Here is a 19,741-nt window from a genome sequence, read left to right as displayed (position 1 = left end):
TCCCTTCACATGTGGTCTTTGAAACTACAAAAGCTGCTCTCGGCGATTGGCTTCACGCCACTGTATGTGAGCGGGAGGGCCCGGCTCCTCCGCGTTGGGCGCGCGGCAGGCTGCGCAGGCCGCGCGCGGGCCGAAGCAGGGCACGCCGGGAGTTGTGGTCTTTACACGCTAAGGCTGTGGGACGTGTCGCGGTGCTGCGCCGCTTCTTCCCCGCCCTTCTTATAGGTTCCCCCCCTTCCCTTCGCCTCCTCCTCTCTCGCCCGCAGCCGAGCGTCCCCTCCCCCCACCCGTCGGGCTTCTCGGCGGCTACTGCAGAGGATTCAGAGCCGAGTCGCTGAAGAGGAGGAGGCTCCTGGTTCCTGCGCGCCATCCGCCACCTTACTGGACACGGGCGAGGGAGCGAGAGCGTTGCTTCTTTAGCCTACAGAGAAGACAAGGGCATCGCCGCCTCAGCCACCGCCGCCGCGGTTTTCGTCTGCAGCGGCTCGCCGGTGAGCAGACTACCCCCCCTCCGGTCCGCTCCCCCTGAGCCTGGGCCGGTGGCATTGGGGAAGATGAGAGTGGGGGCTGCGGAGCGCGGGTTGGGGGAAGGGGGTTGAGGTCGCGATGGAACGGCGGGCTGGCTGGGGAGACTTGTCCAGGCGCGGGCTGGGGGTGGGGTGAGGGTGGGACCCAAGCAGGTTGGGAGGGGCGGCGACAGGAAGGGACTTTTAATGGAGAATAACTGGACTTGGGACAAGAGCGTGGGTTCAAGTGTCGGGAATTTGGGATGGTTTGGGGGAAGCTAGATGAAAGACTGGAATGGGGTAGCTTTTAATGGAGGAGGACTGAATTAGGGTGGTGGATTTGGGGTTGGCTTGGAGCAGTTGACAGTTTGGGATTCGGGCGTGGGGATCATTTCAATAAGTGTAATTGCAGGATTGGATAGACCGGGGGGTGGCTGATGAATTCAGGAGGTGCAATTTGGGGTGGACCTAGGGCAGGCTAATAGAAGTGGTAGAAGCTGGGGGTGAGGGGCTTGGCATGGGTTGAGACCTGAGCTTGAAGAGTGGGCGTTTGCCATCTGGGGGTGGTGGAATTTGTGGAGACTTATGGAATAGCGTGGGTTGGGAGAGCAAAGGAGGTAGAATTTGGGGTTTTCCTGGGGAGTGCTTATGGAGGTTGGAATAGAAGCTGGTGGAGGTGGGACTCGTTAAGGAGAGTGTGATGGTGAGCTGGCAGGAGGGGGATAAATTAGAAATTAGGCCCAAAGTGAGTGGACGAAATTTGAGATTAGGCCGGGGTGGGGAGTGGGGTGGCACAGTGGGATAGGATTTTAGGATGATCTTAGAACCACTGGAAGGGGGCATAGGTGGCTCCCTGGGTGCAGGGTCGAGGCAGAGGGCACGACAGAAAACGCTGCGGAGCTGGATTCGCTGAAAGAATAGTGGCAGGTGGTGAGCGATGTTGGGGGATGGTGTCTTGAAGAAAATATCTCTTGGCGAAGGTGGCAGAGGGAGTTTTGGAGAAGTAATGTCTAAGATGAACTGGTAGGACTGGAGAGGTGGTTGCTGATGGTGAGGTATCAGAAGGGTCATCTAAGGAGTGGGAGACATGGAATTGTTGGTATGGATGAGGCCGAGAGGATGGAGAAGGGCAGCAAGCAGTGCTGGGAAGAGGTGGATTGGATGATTCTGGAGAGGAAGGATTTGGATGGCCTCCAAGAGACAGAAGAGGGTTAAGGGTTAGACTTAAATGGACAGCTTTGGAGGCCATGGTTGGAGGAGGGACCGTAATCATAGAAGACTTTGTAGGGGACAGAGAAGGTACGTTAAAGAATCTCCTAGAGGACATCTTAAGCCGTTAGTTTAATCTTTGTTTCATTTATATTATTATTTGGAAGTAAACATCCCAAAGGGTAAAGTTGTGAGGGGCTTCAGTTAGGTAGAATTGAGGAGGGGAGAGTGTCTTCTGTTATAGGCACACCTTGGAGATAGTGCAGGCTCCTGTCCAGACCACTGCAATAAGCGAGTATTGCAATAAAGTGAGTCATGATCTTATTGCTGGTGGAGGGTCTTGCCTTCAATTTGTAAAAACTGCAACATCTGTGAAGAGCAATAACATGAAGCTCAATAAAATGTGGTATGCCTGTGTTCATATAAAAAGAAAGTTGAGAGAAAAAAATCCCACTTCCAAACTAAAGGTGGAGAAGATAAAACTGGCATGTGACAGATAGCTTTCTATATGATGTCTCTGCCTTCTTTCTGCCCTCCCCCTGGCGCATTTAAAAATTAGTCCTGGAATTTAGAATTAAATATATTTGATGAGCTTGAGGTAGCTAAGGGAGCTTTCCTTGCTTGAGAAGCGATGAATGAGACTGAAAAATATAAAGCTGAATTTATTTCCTAGTCAGGCAGGGTGGATGTCTGCAGAAAGAGCTTAGGCCTTTTTTTTCTCCTCTTCAAATTGATTGCTTGAAGACTCCATTTATTGGTGTCCTGGTTTGTAAGGCAATTAGGCCTATCATTGTATTGTAGGCTAATAATCCTGAGATGAATTTTGGCACCATCGCTTTATGTAAACAGAAGACAGGATATATAGAAATGTCATAAATATTCATTGATGAGATGGTTTGGTATTGATGGAGTTTTTCATTTGATTCTCTTCTGACATTACTTGATAAGATTTAAAATAATTGGACTATATTTCTGTAGATTGCATTTTCTTCACAGGAATTCAGTTGGTCAGAATTCTGTCAGATGTGGATAAATAAAACATAGAATTATTTTTATTTTATTTTTTAGAAGATAGAATTAATGTGGACATATTAACTAAAGAAACACTATGTCCATATATTCATTATAAATTTTATTTAAAGCTAAATGATACTCTATTCTCATGGCAGAATGGTGATGTGGGGAGGTATAGAGAGGTGTGCATCGAGGAAACATCTTTAGGGAAACAATTTTCTGGACTTAATTGCAATAACTATGAAGTATTAAAATGAAGTAGTTGTTGATTAGAGCTCAGACGGAAAAAATGGGGAGGGATGTAAAAAGGATAAAATTGGCACCAATGGGATCAAAATAATTCTTTTTGTTTAAGCTTTGGAGTTCAGCTCACAAGCAAATCATTTCTTTGGCTTTCACAGCAGAGCAAATAAAAATACTCAATATTTAGAATTTTTTTTTTTTGTAGTTTCAAAATGGGCAAAATGATAGAAGTTTGGACTTGGAATTGAAAGTGTTTTTTTAATGAGGAAGCTTTCTGTATTACAATAAAAATCAGGTTTGAGCAATTACTTGTAATTAAATGAGCATTTAATCTAATTAATGCAAGCATTTTTTTCTCAAAAGTTTACTCTGGGGTCCCGACATTGCTTTTGTAGATCCTCAGGCTTGATCTTGAGGTGCAAAATTTATATTAAAAGCAGATTTGGAAAGCTCAAAATGAAAAGTAATTGCCTGGGAGAGATGTCGTGGTGGATTTTTCCCCTCTCACAGCTGTGGTCACCTGTGCTGTAGAAATGTATGTAAAGTTTTAGCATCTATATCTCATTTGATTCTTCTGATATTCTGGTGAGAAGGGGAGAGCAGATGGAGGTATTGGTAGACAGGCATCTTGGTAGAATGAATAGCCTATGAATTTAGGGGTTGAGAGTTTAAATCCCCATACCAGCACTTGATAACTGAGTGATTTCAGGAAAGTCATTAAAAACCTTTCATACCTCGTGGTAATGGTTATACAACATTATGAATGTACTTACTTCCACTGAATTATACTCTTAAATATGGTTAAAATGGTTTAAAAAGAAACACCTTTCATATTTCACAAAGCTGTCAAGGGGAACAAATCAGTTCATGTCTAGAGATAACTTTATGTCCTGAAAACACTGCATATGTAAAATATTTGTTCAATATTTATTTACTTATTGCTTGCTAAGTGCCAGGGGAAATGAATATGAACAAAAAACAGTTGTCAATGAGCTCAGTGTCGTGGGAGAGACACAGAAGTGAGGCAAAAAGAGTATGGTGAAGAATCTGGGTTCTGAAGTCTATCCATTTACTACCTGTGTGACCTTGGGTACAATAGTCTCATCTGTAAAGTGGGTATAAGAATTAATCTCATAAAGTTATTCTGAGGATTAAACAATAAATCGTGGAAAGCATTTAGCACAGTATATTACGTAGTACACATTAAAAAGTATTAGTTATTGCCATTATTAGTATTAGTTATTGCCATTATTATATAGGAAGAGACTAGAAAGTGAATAGCTTTGTGTCGTCTTACCATTGAGTTCTTAGTATTATTATTAAGAACTTTGTATTATCATCTCACAGTTTATCTGCATATTTGCATGTTTGTGCTGTGGTCTAGGAATTTTAAACTGTAAAGTACTAAACCTATATTAGTTGTTAGCTTCCTCATCTACAAAATAAGAAAAAACTGCTTTGAGAGGTTAAATGACTTAAGGTTTCAGTCAGTAGGTGGAAGAGACTGGTCATACCCCCAGATTCTGATTCCTCAACCCTGTTTATATCTTTTTTTTAAAATCGTGAAACAAATCATATATATATAAGTGTATATAACATAAATCTTCCACTTAAAAAATGATAAATTGTAGACCTGTGTTTTGCCACCAGCTTAATAAAAAGTATCTCTGGTACCTTTAAAGCCTCTTGTGATCCCTTGCCTGATTGAATCTCCTTCCCTCAGAAGTAAGCAGATTTCTGAATTTTGTGTGAACCATTCATTCCTTTGCTTTTCTTTATAGTTTTACCAAATAACTACATATCCTAAACAATATGTTTTTACCTTTGCAACTTTATATAAATGGAATTATAGTGTAAGTATTCTCATGTGACTTGCTTTATTCTTATTAGATATTCTTAATTTTTGACTTTAAAAGAGCTTTATTTCTTCCATTGTTAAAATAACATTCTCATGGTAGAAGTTGGAAATTACAAAAAAGTGAAAGGGAACAAAATTGTCTATAGTCCTACTACCCAGCAACACTTCTTATTTATATGTATGTATATATTATATGTATGTATATAAATATACATATAAATACATATTCTTCAGCATATATATGTATATACATACATATGTGGAGTAGTCTAGATAACAAAAGGAAGCCAGTTTGCATTTATGGATGATCAGATTATCCAGATGGGAATCAATTATACTTGGAAGTAGGAATCGGAGGGAGTAGTAGCAGCATTTGTGAGCTGTGAAAGAACACCATCTTAGAGGTTTTTTTCTCTTTGGCAGGAGTTCTTTAGTTACTAGAGACTAATTTTTTGTTATAACAGCTTAGACCTTCATATCATGTTTTGGTAAGTCACTTAACTCTTTTGGTTGGAAGTTTTGTGCATCTTTCTTTTTGCAAGAAGATAGTCTGGTACATTGATCCTCACCTGATTGTGCTGGGGGGCCTGTTATATGATTTACAGAGAATACCATAAATAAGATACATAGTATACATATCAGAAGCTTGATAACCTAAACACCAAGAATATTTTGTCTAAGAGATTTGAAATCCAAATTCCTTAATTACCTTTTGGAGCTCTGGTTTATTTATCTGTAAAATTAGGCTCAGATGAGATAATAAATGTGAAAATACTTCTTAAACTTTGAAGGACTATATAAATGTTAGTTTTTTTTCCCTCCTAGTTTACAAAACTAGAATCAGGGCATCCCACACAGAGGTAAAAAGCTTGTCATATTTGGTTTCTCGCCTTCTGGTTCTGCCAGTGGAGGAGGGAATACATGAAAGTCAGTTCAAAGTTTCTCCCTTGAAACTTGAAGATTGTTGGATATAGTGGGACGTAGAAGGTGCTAGAGTATTTTGAATTTCTGGGACCTGGTTCCACATTATTGTCGTGCTAGCTCCAAATTTAAGGCTTTATTGAAGTGGAGAATGCTGTATACAAACAGTCATTTCCCTGTTGGTTTTCTACTTGTAACTTATTACAGAGACAAAGTAGTAAAATGAAATGAGTTATTTGTGCATAAGTAGAGGAGAGATAATAACTTCATTGTTGGGTTGTTGTATGGATTAAATAAAGACAAAGAACCTGGGACACATTGACTGCCACATATATAGTTTGTGCTTAATATGGTAGCTACAACTGTTATTATTTTTATTTTACTTATGAATTGTTTAGAGCTAATTTTTCCTTCGTGATGTTCTTTTATTATTCACCATTTTCTTGGGCCGTATCTCCCCTCACTCAAATTTACATTTAGATTATTAATTTATTTTAATGTTATCATAAGTAAAGCAAAACAAAGAACATAAATCCATAACCACAATGTCATCCAAGGCCAAGGAGTTAGTAGTCTTATGTATGACAGATATGTTTAAAACTTCTGTTCAACAAATATTTGTTGAGTGATTATTAGATGGCAGTAAGGGAGTACTGGGAGTATGGAATACAAAAATTAAAATTCCCTGCTCTTAGGGAACTTATAGTCAACCTAGTGGGGAGACAGACATGTCATACATAACCTTAGCATATTGTGATAAATGCTACAGCAGGACCGTGGACAAAGGGCATGGGGAGTATGGAGGTAGATATGTCCTGATCTGCATGGGTGAGCAGGAAAGAGAGAGATGCTTAGAAGAGTTAATGCTTGAACTGAGACCTGAAAGGGTATATGGATATGCCAGGGAAAGAGAGGTTAAGAACGGTTTCTGTTGTCAGCAGCAGAGTCTTCCTTGATTGTTCTCTCCCAGTGTTCTTGTAGGCCTTATTTTATGCCTCTTTTTTAGGACTTTCTGGTATGTATATGTACTGTACCAACCAAGTAAGCAGAACCCTAAACATGCTTTACTGTCATGCTCCTATTATTTTCATATGCTGTGCTGTTCACCTGGGAAGCCCTCTTCCCTACTCAATTCCTTAATCTTTACTTTGCCCATTAGATGGAGTGTACTGAGTACATTTCATGATTTTTACTCTTTTTAGTTTGTTGTTTAGCAGGAAGAGATTTTTGAAGCTATTGAAACTAGCCGATATTTAAGAAGATATCTTTATTGATTCTGCTTTCTCAGTAAATGGGTAAGGATTGGCTCCTTAGTTCACTGGACTTTTTAAGCTTCTCTCCTTCAGTAGCCTTGCCCACGCTGTTATTGGCTCTAACTTCTACATATATGTTAATGACTCTTAAATTTGTCTCCAGCTCAGAGCTCTCTCCTCAGCTCCAGACTTGTACATCTCGCTGTCTACTGACCACTGACTTACATCCATTTTGATGATCCTCAAATTCCGTAGGTCTAAATCAGAGCTCATTTTCCCATCTACTTATTCCGACCTCCGCCATTGTATACCCGCTCCCCCACAAAAAGTTAAAAGCATCTCTTCCTGTAATTTGTTGTAACTTAAAAGCACTACCATCCCTGTAGTCATTAAAGATAGGAATCTGTGCCATTAGCCTTTTCTTTTCCTTTCTCTCTCAAAGCCCAAAATATATTCTTCTAAATATTTCTGGAATTCATCTTCCCTTTCCTACTATTTCTACCTTAGTTTAGACCCTGATCTCACCTGGACAAGTGCAGCAGCCTTCTAACTGGTTTTTGTATCACCCATCTGGTAAAACTGCCTTCTACCAAACAGTCAGAATATATACCCAATAGGTATAAAAGTCCATGTCACTCCCATGCTTAAATCCCTTCATTGGCTGTAGAGTCTAAGCTGTTTAACCTGACACGTTAGGCCTTTTATGACCTGTCCCTATGTATTCCTCCTGCCTAATCTCCTATCACTGGTAATATTAAACAGATATCTACAGATAATCTTGTAGTTTCACACCTTTGCTCTTGCTGTTTCGCCTTTTATTCATCTCTCTAGGTTGAGTGCATCTCCCCTAAGAAACCTTTCAGAACTCTGAAGGTTGTCATAGTGCCCCCATTTTGTTCACAGGGAGCATCCAAACGTCTCTGTCATAGTGCTTGCCCAGTTTTAGGAAAATGAACCATTTCTGTCTGCTCCTTCACTTAACTAAGTTTCATTTAGATGACTGTGTTGTAGTCATCTTTATAGTCCTAGCTCCTGGCAGATGACAAACCAGTAGTATATTCTAATGAGCAGGGTGATATGTGTTTTTCTAGATGTAGGTTTTTATTTATTAAGAATGGAATTTAGAATTTGATTGGGTTGATAAAGGCTTTGATGATGATGATGATGTATAGCACAAGGTTCAAAAGTAGAAAACAAGATGATGTGCTCAGGGGTTGGTAAATGCTTTCTGTAAAAAATGTTTTAGGCTTTGTGGATCACGTATGATCTTTGTTATTTCTCTTTTTCTTTCTTCCCCTCCTTCTTCCCCCTCCTTTCCTCCTCCTGTGTTTCATTCTTTGCTCATAGGCCATATGAAAACAGGCTGTAGTTTGTCAATCTCTGGTATGTTATCAGAAATTAAACTTGAAGTTGTAGAATATTGAAAATGAAAAGCAAAGAGACAAAAGCAAGTTTATATTTTTTGCTTATTATAAAATTTAGTTCCTTGGACAGGTATGCATATCTTTAGTATCGAAAACAGTTGCACAGAATCTTTTTTGTCAAACTACTCTGTTTATGTAAAAGTTTAACATTTTATTAAATGGGCCATTGATCTCTGTATGAAGGTACTCTCAGAACACCTTGGTTTATAAAGCTCTAACAAAACTCTCTCCTCATTTTGTTTAGGCGGGTATCTGGGTACTTTCAACATATGCATATTTTTATGATGATATAGATTGTGCTTTTTCTTAAATACAGACATTTTGAAGGAACTTTGGGCTGATGTATTTTTCTCAGTAAGTGTCAATCCCTGGCTGACTGGAGATTATGATCTTGATTTACCTTCTGATCATGTCCTTCAATCTTGACAGTTTCTGCTGATGCACATATTTTCTAGCTTCTGTTTTATAATTTTTCTACATATCGTAGTTTTCTAACGTGTCCTCCTTCCTTTTTTATTTTGAGTTGATAGCAAAAATCCCTGTTTGTAAATACAGTTACACTAATCATACTTCTTTAAATTATACCATTTTATTTGATCTACAGTCCATAGGTTGATCATGGTGCATATTTTCATGTTTCAGGCCTTAGGACTGGTAGGGGATGAGGATGGAAAGACAAAAGGGACATAATATTTGAGTATCCGTGATAGGCAATATGCTGGTTGCTTCTCTTTTTTATGTAATTTAACCCTCACAGTTATAGTATATAGGGTATTGTGCCCATTTTACAGAAGAGAAAACTGAAGCAGCTGAGGCCTATAGAGACTAAGTAGTTCGCATTTGGTTACATAGGTAGTAAGAGAAGAAAAGCTTGTATTAAAAATCTAATCTCCCTTGTTCTTTTTACTATGCTATATATAAAGCTCCTGAGTTTTAAACTCTTGTCTATTAGTAGTTTCTTGGTTACACATTAAAATCATTTGAGGATCTGTTAAAGAAAAAATACATGTCTCAGTTCTAACAGAACTTCTATAGGTGAGCCTAAGGCACATGTTTGTATGGGTTTATGTTTATAATGAAAATATAAATTAAAAAAAATTGTATTGAGATGTATATATAACATATGTAGAAAAAAGTGTGCAAAAAGTGTAACCACCAGTCAGATCATGAAAGGAAACATTACACCTTCCTCTAACATATTTTGACTTCCAATACCATAGATTATTTTTGCTTGTTTATGAATTTTTGTAACATATGACTGGCTTTTTGCATTAAGCTTTATATTCTGTGTAGTAATAGTTTGTTCTTGTTCATTGCTTTGTAGCAATAGTTCTCAATTATTTTGGTGTCTTCACTCTTATTAATTATTGAAGACCCCGAAGAACTTTTGATTTTGGGTTGTATCAATATTTACTGTATTAAAAAATAAATTTAAAAATCTTTATTAATTTATTTAAAAACAATAAACCTATTAAGTGTTAGCATAGTTTTATGAAAACCACTGTATTATCCCAAGTCAAAAAAATTAGAATGTTATTTTACATTTTTCCAAATCTCTTTACTGTCTGACTAGATACATATCTGCTTTTACATTTAATATGTTGTAATTGGTTGTTTCATTTGCATTATATAAAGAAAATGCAGTCCCACAGATATATGTGGCTAGAAAAAGGGAGGAATGTTATAGTTGCTCTTCAAAATAATTCTGGATATTCTTTTTAGATACTATAGCAAAACTTGAGAGCTGATAGCTTCTTAAAGGCCCATTACCCTGTGGACTCTGAAACCATATCAATGAGCTTTTTCGTAGTCTGTTACATTAAAATCTATTGGTGTGTTTTGTACTTTGACTGGATTTTCTACCCATGCATAATGTTGTAACATCATGCATTGGCCATTTGGAAAATATTGGTTCACTGGGTTATGCACATCTACTATATGTTGACATATTCTGTTATACAATGTCAAAAAATCACATCTGTTAATATCACTACCAATCTCATCAGACAAGTCTTTTCTAATTTTGCTTGAAAGCTCAATTTTTATCATTGGAACAAATACTGACAGTTGTTTTCCTTGAAGTGACAGTCTCACATTGTTCATTTTTGAAAAAATGTCTGCCAAACATCCAAGTCTGAATAATCATAGTATGTCTGCCAGTCGTTCTTTCAAGTAAAAGTGGTGTTTCATGAAAAGAGCAGCTAGTTCAGCTTGCAACTCAATTGCACAAGTGCTTTAGTGCTTTTTCTTGAGATAACTCTTGGAGTTTGGTATGCAGAAGTACTTTATGTGTACTTCTCATATCATAGAATATTAAAAAGATGTGTAAGAGATTGAGATTTAATAAAATTAATAATTTTGTGGCTTCATGACAAACATTCTTTAGTGAAACTGAAACAATTTGTGTGTGTGTGTGTATGTCTATGAAGAATGCAATGACACTGTTACAGTTTGGTGTCACTGCCTTGGTTCAATACAAGATGGTTTAACTTTATTTATTAGTTTCATTATGTTTCTGGTCTTCACTTATTTCTTATTGGAGGAATTGGTGGTTTTATTAAACCTTTACTAAAAATACTGTTCTGAAAGCCAGTATGAAAGCAGTGGTTTTTCCTAGGGTTAGTAGAACCAAAGCACTTTAGAGTTGAGTTTTACAACTTTGTCATGATTTTAGAAAATCATTGGGCTTGATGCTTACTCACCACATTGTGATGAAGGAAAGGTATGAAGTGGCCTTTAGAGAAATTTGCATAGCTGTGCATAAAAGTGGTTCTCTGGATGTATTGGGTCTTCCTATCCTTAACCTGGAGTATTTGCTGTAGGAAAAAAAAAATGCAGATGAGGCCACAGCCAAGAAACTTTGTGTAATTACTTTAGTTTTTCACCTCTATTGGGTAGAGGAAAATGGAGTAGGTAGGCTAGACAAGTCAATACTGAGCATTATTTTACCTTTCAGCCAGCACCCTTATATAGCCTGGAACCTTAGTTCCAGGAGGAGGAGAATTAACATTTTCATTGTATGCCTACATTGTGATAAGCCCTTCATGTATGTTATCTTATTTAAACTCATGATTATCCTGTAGGGCGGTCATGATTTCATTTTATTTGTGAGAAAATTTTGGCTAAGATATGAAGCCTACTCACGCTCACTAGCCATAAGTGACTAGGGTGGGATTTATCCTGACTTTTCTGCCTCTAGAGCCTATGAGTGCTCTTTCCTATGTGCTGTGCTGTCCAAGGACAGTCTCACCACTTATTTGTGTATCCTTTATCCCTGGAACCTAGTAGGGCTTCATACATTTTTGTTGAATAATCGAGTCAGTGCTAAATGAATGAACCAGTTTTTATAGAGTAGGATATAACCTAACTCCTGGGCTACTGTGTGAATTGGCGCTAAAAAGTTTGCACACTAGGATCTGGTCACCATTTGTTGCTCTGGGGAAAGTGTCAGTCTTCTTAATGATAAACTCTATAAAACTGTTTAAATAATTTGGATATTTAGGAATTGGAAAGAACCACTGGGATGCATTTTCCTTAGGTTATTAATGATCTTTTCAGAAATAATGAGCTTTTTAGAAATAGATAATACATCTGTTTTGCCCTTGTTTTCCCCCTCACCAGCTATGAGACCTTGGGTAAGTTACTACTTTTTTGTGCCTCATTTTTTAATCTTTAAAAAGGGAAGGGCACTAATAACAGTGCCTTCTTTTCCAGTAGTTGTGAGGATTGAATGAAGTAATTCATATAAAGAATTTACCATAGTGCTTGCTATATGTTCTTCTTGAACAAAGTGTGAGATTTAATGTGATTTTGAGCATGTGAAGAATAAACAATATTTTAGCTTTTAAAACATTTTTGTTAGAGAAATAAAACATCGAATTTATTGGTTCCTGTATTTTGGGATTTGTTTTCTGATTATAATTTACTTCGTCTTCCTGGCAGTAAACTCTAATTTTGGTGGTTTGCTCAGATTTCTTGGTGAATCAATACAGGTATAGTACAGCATTTGACTCTCCCTCAACGTTTAAAATTTTGTAGTCTAGATGACTACAAAATTGATCATTCTTTCTAAATTAAAAATGTCAGTAGATGTGAGAAACATCCCTTTCTAATTTTTTTCTAACCGTACCAGTCATTGTTGAGAAGGTCCAATATTTCTCCATAATACCTTGCCCCAGGATCAAAGGAAGAGTGTGTTCTTTTTCTTTTTCTACATTTATTTATGTTGGTGGTAATATCTATATTTTTGAGTCTTATGGCTTTGACAGTACGTTTTGATTAGGCTGTGGAGTTACGGAGGGGAAAACCACCTATCCATTATAAAAGAGCATATCTGAAAGCCTACTTGCCCTTTACCCAAGGGTCAGTGTATCCTGGATGGGAGTTAGCATGAAACTCTTGAATACTTAAATCTTTGAGATGAGGTCTAGGTTCCCTAGTACAGTAGTATGTAAGGCAGTTCATTACCGTCTCCGTAATGCCCTCTCCAGTGTCATTCATTGTCTATCCTCCCAGCTTGTGCATTTTACTTTGCTATTAATGAAGTATACATTGTACTGTATTTGCTGTTCTCCAGATGTGCCATGCCTCTTGTTTCAGTGTCTTTGCATGTGTTCCACTCTGGGCCTGGACATCTCTTTGTAACTCTTAATTGGTTTAACTCCTGTTCAGCCTTTAAGACTCAGCCTAGGAGGTAACCTTTTCCAGAAAACTTTTCTTGACTTTCTCAGGTAAGGATTGGATGCCCCATTTCTGGGTTGCCCTGATTGTAATTGTCCATTTATTTATTATTAGTCTGTAGGTAGGGATCGTATCTGATCATCCTTTTATTTTCAAGAGCCCATTTTTGGACCTTGCACAGAATAGGCATCAGTAGGATCTTGTAGAGTCAATCCATAGTTTCAGGCTGGTCTGTCAGCAACTGTAATTTCTCAACCAGTCACAGTTACTTTATGTTCTAGGCTGAGTTTTAGTGGAATGCCTTTTCTGTTGTGGCCTTTGCACCTCCCTTTGACTCCCCTGGTGTTATCTCCACTATACTTCAGCCCATTCTCATGAGACTTTCCTCTCTTCCTTGCCTGTAGCTGGGTCAGTGGAGCTATGTATGCAGTAGACATGTAGATACTCAGTGAATTTGATTTTTGAGAGATTCAGGAATCTCACTTGTAATGAATGAAGGTCTCACTGGTAAACTGAGAGTTTGGGACTTTGATTACTGTAAGCATCATGAATTAGGGCAAAGAGTTTTAATTTTAAGTACAGAATCTATGACATTTTAGTTCTGTGCTCTTATGGAAGATACTGCTTAAGATGCTTAAGGAGTGGTCTCTGATAAAATATTGAGGGTGGTTCTGAGTGCCTTGGATGGCAACAACCAAACTGGAAACATCTCCACTTCCTGTCAGAGGACTTATGTCTTTGCCACTATTGGAGTTTAACATTTCAAAATTGAATTTTCCCCATCAGTTAAACAGAGAAAATAATAGTTACTTTGTAGACTGAGAATTAGGGATCAAATGGGTAAAATGCTAACCATTAGCCCTAATCAATTAGAATTTAAATTTGTAGAATATTAATTTTTTTTCCTTTCAGTACAGTAGACTTCTTTGGAGAAGCTTGCTTTAAGGAATAGAGGGGGCGTTCTGTCATTTTTATTGTACTAACACTGGTAGTATTTTACTTTCTTCAAGTTTAGTCCTCTGAATAATTTTACAAGACGAGTTTAAATCACAGCTCTTTCCACTTACTGGCTGTGTGGCCTTCAAAGTTACTTAATCTTTCTATAACTATTTTCATCTATGCTGTGGAGCTATAGTGGTATTTACAGTATAAAGTTGCTGAGAGGATTAAATGGGATTAGATAAAGTGCTTAGTTTCCTGTTTGGCACATAGTAGGATTTCAGTTAAATGGTAGCATTGTTATTATCACTTCCATTATATAAATGAGGAACTGCAGATTTAGCAATCTGACCAGATTCACTTTAAAGAATCAAGTGTGGGATTCAGTCCAGGTTATGTGATGCCATAGCCTTTATACTCTATCCTTTTATCAGGCTACCTTTTGTAATTAGCGTTTCATTTGTATGGAAATGTATACTGGAGTGCTAGGATGTTTGGAAATAATTTGTTACTCTTAGGTACTTAAAACTTTCAGTGATGTTTTACTAATAGTTTGTATAAAATCAGAACTCACTTGGTTTGAGAAGAGCTCTTTGGCCTGGCTTCATTATGAACAGACACAATTGAAGGGCAGACGTTCTAGGGACCTGTTCAATGGTTAGAAAAAAGAACAGTGTGTTTTTTCCCCCCTAAACAGCTTTATTGAGGTAAAGTTGGGAAACAGTAAATGACACAAATTTAATGTAGTTTGCTAAGTTTTTACATATGTATACACCTGTGAAACCATCACCAGAATTCAGATAGTGAATAGATCCATCATTTCCCAAAAGTTTTCTGGTACCCATGTGCAAATAATTCCTTCCTTCTGCTCTCCCTGATACCCCATCCAAGCAACCATTGATGTGCTTTATGTTGCTATAGATTAAACAATGGTTTTGTAGTCAGACCAATCAGGATTCGGATCCCTATTCTGCCTCTATATTCAGTGACTTTGGAGAAGTCATTTTATCTCTCAGCCTAGTTTACTCACCTGTAAAATAGGTTTTCTATCACCTGCCCAAATGACCTTGAGGAAGAGAGGAATAGTGTGTGGAAAGAGCCTAGCAGGGTGCCTGACACAAAACAGGCTTTCAATCCCTGGAAGTCAGTATTACCAACCCAGTTTTCAGTTGTTGGTCCAGAGTACATTTAGAAGTTCATAGCTCCAAAATGGCTTTTCTGTCACCTAGACCTTTTGTCCCCTCCCAAAGAATGAGTACTTAGTGTTCTTGAAACAGGAAAGTTTAGATTTAGGCAGCTTGAGGCCCTGAAGGGCTTTCTGGTGCTCCTTCCTTTCCTCCTCCATGCCCAGTGTGTTCCACATGCTATTAATTATGAACAGATGTTTCTTCATAAATAAGCAAAGAACTCCACAGCAGATTTTTGAGTTCTTTACGCTTATGTCTAAGTCTGGCTTTGTAATAAAGCTGCATGAGCAATGAACTTGTAGTCAAAGTTCTGGGTTTTAGTTTTCATGCTGCTTTGGGCAAATCATAAAATCTGTCTGAGCCTCAGTTTTCTCACATGTAAAATTGGGGAGGATCTTACCACATAAATTTGTTGAGAGGATTAAAGGAGAATTTTGAAGATGAATTATATGATGAAGTCATAGTTCACCTGCATTGTCCCATGACTGCCTTGCAGTGTTAGAACTTTGTAAGAAGTTCAGGTAGCATTTAAATTTGATATCTTAGAGTTTTGTTTAAAGTATATTTTATTAGATTCTGCCAATAGGTAGCACAAAAAAAGCAAAAACCAAAGGTTAAAAGTACTTAAAATTTAAAGTCAGAGAAACTTTAATTCAGATCTTAATTTAAGAGGTGCATGACTTTGGGCAAGTTGTTTAATTTCTCTGAGCCTTAAATTCTCACCTGTCAGTAAGGGATGTCTATTCTGCTTCAGAGGGTTTTCGCGAGGATTAGAAATAATGTGTGTACAGTGGTTGTTGTATAGTAAGTACCCAGCGATGCTAGTTTCCTTCCTTCTGTTTCCAAAATTGGCAGATTTGTGGAGTTCAATGAGCTATTACTGAAGAGATTACTCTTGTCTTCCCCATTCCATGATGCAGTTTGGCCCAAGATAGCCGTTAGGTAGTGTCTCAGATTTCCCATTTAAGTCTGAAAATGCAGTTCGAGGTTTATGATGCTAGCAATTATTGTAAAGGGATTTTTTTTTTCTAATAATGGGAGTAGTTGATTCCATGCTTTTGTACTTTCTCATTAATTCTCATTGCTGTTGCTAGATGTACTTTGTATTGTGGGAGCCAGGGAAACCAGGGGCCATTTTCTTTTTTTCCTCTCTGTTTATTTGGGTTGAAAAATTGTGTAAAGGTTTCTTAGTGAATAAAATGGATTTGCTGAGTTCAAATTCTTCCTCTTGGGAGGAAAACAAATAGGAAAATGTGGGGATAACTGGTGAGTTCTGCTTATGAAGTTGTCAGGGTCTTTGAGTTTGGGTATGGTGGAAAAGAGTTGATTCTCTGTTCTCCTCTTCCCTTCCAGAGCGTTTATAGCCCAACACAAAGGGAGCCTTAAGATGGAGGTCTGCATTGTAATTTCCTAGAAATTGCTGCTTCTGGTAACTGCTCATTCAGTTTGCACCTCTTTGCTGCAGTGGATGAAACAATGAGGACAATAAAGCCATTTATCTGATAGCTGTAGCCTCAATGGGATGTTTGTTTTAATAATGGTATAATTTGCAAGGCTCATAAATTGTGATTTTATTCTCATGGAAATAACTGTCCAGTGGTATTTGGATTCTCAGGTCTCCTGTTGTGGATAATTTCACTAACATTCTGGCTGACAATTCGCTTTATTCCAGACTTCGTTTTAGATTGTTCAGGCTGGTTGGGTAATTAGCCCAGTACAGAGCCAATTTTCTTTAGTTTGGGGCTAGCAGGTGGTTACTAGGTAACTAGAGGGTCTTCTGAATGGGGAAGAAATTATGCTTAGAGATTCAAGACAAAATAACTGAGCTTGGTTTTGATTGTCATCTGGGATTTTCTTTCTTTCTTTCTTTCTTTTTTTTTTTTTAAAGATTTTGTCTAGCCAATTTCAAAATATCTGGATGAAAATAAAAATTGAAGTCATCCGAGTATTTGTTTTCCATGGTACCACACATCCCCTTACATTGGAAAATCATTTGTTTGAGTTTTTGATTTTCATCTATATGGTTTTGTTGGGAATATCCACAGAGAGCAAAGGAAGATAACAGCTACTACAAGCTAGATATTGCCCTAGGTGTTTTACATACATTATCTCTAAATCTTAATTAGAACTCTAAGAGATAGGTATTGTTTTCATTTTACATATGTAGAAACTTAAATACAGAGAAGTTAAGTAACTATAAGGTTTCTCAGCTAATGAGTGGCAGGCAGTTTACCAGATTTAAAGCTTATGCTAGGTTTTCAGTTATAGTGTAAGATATTCTGAAGATACATTAAAGTATTTGTTAAGCTCTTAGATATTACAGCGATTTTTTTAGTAATATACATGAATTAGTACTTATCCTCAGATGTATATAGCTGATTGTTCTTTCTGTCATCTAGTCTTGTATTACAGCAGTAAGGTACATGGAGTATTTTGATTGTCTCACTGAAGTTAAAGGCCTCCAGACATAATACTGTTTTAATTCTTTAAGATACCAAACCATGGTATATCATTCCAGGAAATAGCCTCAGACTTGAAGTTTGGGGACTGAATTTTAAAATCTTGGCACTGGCACTTATTGGGTGATCTTGGATAAACCTCTTAACTCTCATTGGCTAACCCTTAGCCCTTGGATAAACCTCATTTTGCTCATCTGCACAATAGGGCTATGATGCCCACTTTATAAGGATATTAGGGTTAATATATGTGATAATGCCTAGTATATGCCTGTTAACATAGTAGGGGCTCAATAAATATTGGCTTCCTTCCTTTTTGACTGACTACTAGTGAACTGTTGGGATAATTTGATACTGCTTTCATCATTGGCCACAGGATTTATGAAAAGATGGCCAACTTCTAGTACCATTACATTTCATGTTGATACTGTTAAACTGACAGAGTCCATTTTTCTCTAGGAGCTTGTTGTCCAAGCTAGATAATTTAAGAGATATTTAGATAGTTGGGTCATTGTTTACACTCTCTTGGTCAGTAAATTGAGTGCATATGTGGAAAGGGCATTGGATTTGTGATCATACAAACTTGAAGTTCCAGCTTTCCTGCACACTAGCTGAGTTCCTTGGGACGATTGACTTTCTCTGACTGAGACCTGAGACCGGGATAATAATTGCTGACCTTCTCATCTTTTGTGAGGATCAAATGAGATAATGGATGTGAACATGCATTTTACGTTGAAAAACGCTAGGCGAGATAATAATTATTAGGTGGGGCTTAGTGAGAATTCACTGCCATTTTAAGAGAAAATTTAAAACTTCACTTGAACTATATATAGGAGTTATTTTGATGAGTTTTATGTTAGCTCTTGGGGACAGCTGAAGAGAAGAGGCCAGAATGAGGTTGTGTGTAGAGAAAATACTGAGTGAATATAATTGGATGGTGGCGGTGAGATGGGGTGAGGGTGGAAGTACAACTGTGAGGCAGGCCAAGGACTTAGGGAAGAGCTTATATATGAGGTATGGATCTTGGTCTAGTTTAGATCCATAGAACAAGGGAGAGGGAGGCTCCTTGATTAGAAAAACTTAGAACACTAGGCAGTGTGCGGATTGGTTGAAAAAGGGATGGAATTAACAGCTATGGCTTTCCTCATGAGGACACTCAAGTTGAAATCCTGGTTTTAAGTCTTCTAGGAATATGTACAGAAGTTAAAATAGATTTTGTTTCATTCCTAGCTCCCCATGCCGCCTGACAGCTAAGTGTGTCCATTTTTAGGAGAAAATTCCAGGTGAATCTTGTGCTCATTGTACATGAATCTGTTGGTATCTCTCCGGTGAGCACATTGGCATATTTTCATTTAAAGATGTGCAGGTGGCTGGCAAGTAGGGGATCCGCTTTCACCAATAGAAAGCTTAATTTTATGCAGTCATATTCTGGTTATCTCTTCCCTGAAAATTGGTTTCAGTAATGCAGATGGTATTTTTCCTAAGTGCAACATCAACCACAATTTTGAATGTGTTTAATTATTGATGTGTATGAATGCTGCAGTGTATTGGTTAAAGATTTTTTCATGTGAAGAAAGCCTTCTGGCTCTGAATTTTGGTATTACACCAGTTTTATTCATTTTTCTTTCGGGGGGGTGTTGGTTTTTCTTCACTTCAATTGACTGCATTATGTAGTCTGGATCATTGCCTTCTGCATTGAGTATTGGGGTAGAATAGTTGTATGCGATAGTTTCAAAGTCTTCATTTTATTTGATTATAAGAACACATTTAGGTTTTTTCTACCCCCTTTGTCTGCTAACATCAAGGTGTCGCAGTGATTAGGTAGATGATTTCCACAGGCCCCGCTTAGAATCAGTCTCAGTTACTTTATTACATTAACTTCATATATAATAATGTCAACTGATAGTTGCATAATTCTTTCTTTGTATTTTATGTTATTTAAAATTTTTCTTTTTACCGATCTATATCTTGCACTAAACTGGTAGCTCTTTGGGGCAGGACCATGTATTTTTTCACCACTGTATTCAGCACAGATCTAATAATGATGCTAA

General features: G+C 37.7%; 1 protein-coding gene across 9 annotated transcripts in view; it reads left to right on the top strand.

The window, feature by feature from the left end:
* Positions 1-46: 46 nt before the first annotated feature.
* Positions 47-19,741, top strand: part of FAM168A (family with sequence similarity 168 member A) — a 156,559-nt gene continuing 136,864 nt past the window's right edge. For 3 of the 9 annotated variants that reach the window (XM_039848010.1, XM_039848005.1, XM_039848006.1), the window contains exon 1: positions 156-491. The gene's annotated coding sequence lies outside the window, so the exon portion shown is untranslated. Of the gene's footprint in view, positions 63-155; positions 492-19,741 lie in introns of those variants that run through there. The other 6 variants (XM_039848011.1, XM_039848008.1, XM_039848004.1 and 3 more) reach the window with 5 other exon arrangements.

The sequence above is a fragment of the Pteropus medius genome, unplaced genomic scaffold (assembly GCF_902729225.1).
Source record: "Pteropus medius unplaced genomic scaffold, Ma_sr-lr_union100, whole genome shotgun sequence".
In the NCBI taxonomy this organism is placed as follows: domain Eukaryota; kingdom Metazoa; phylum Chordata; class Mammalia; order Chiroptera; family Pteropodidae; genus Pteropus; species Pteropus medius.
The sequence above is the reverse complement of the archived record's forward strand: the minus strand, read 5'-3'. Positions and strand labels throughout refer to the sequence as shown.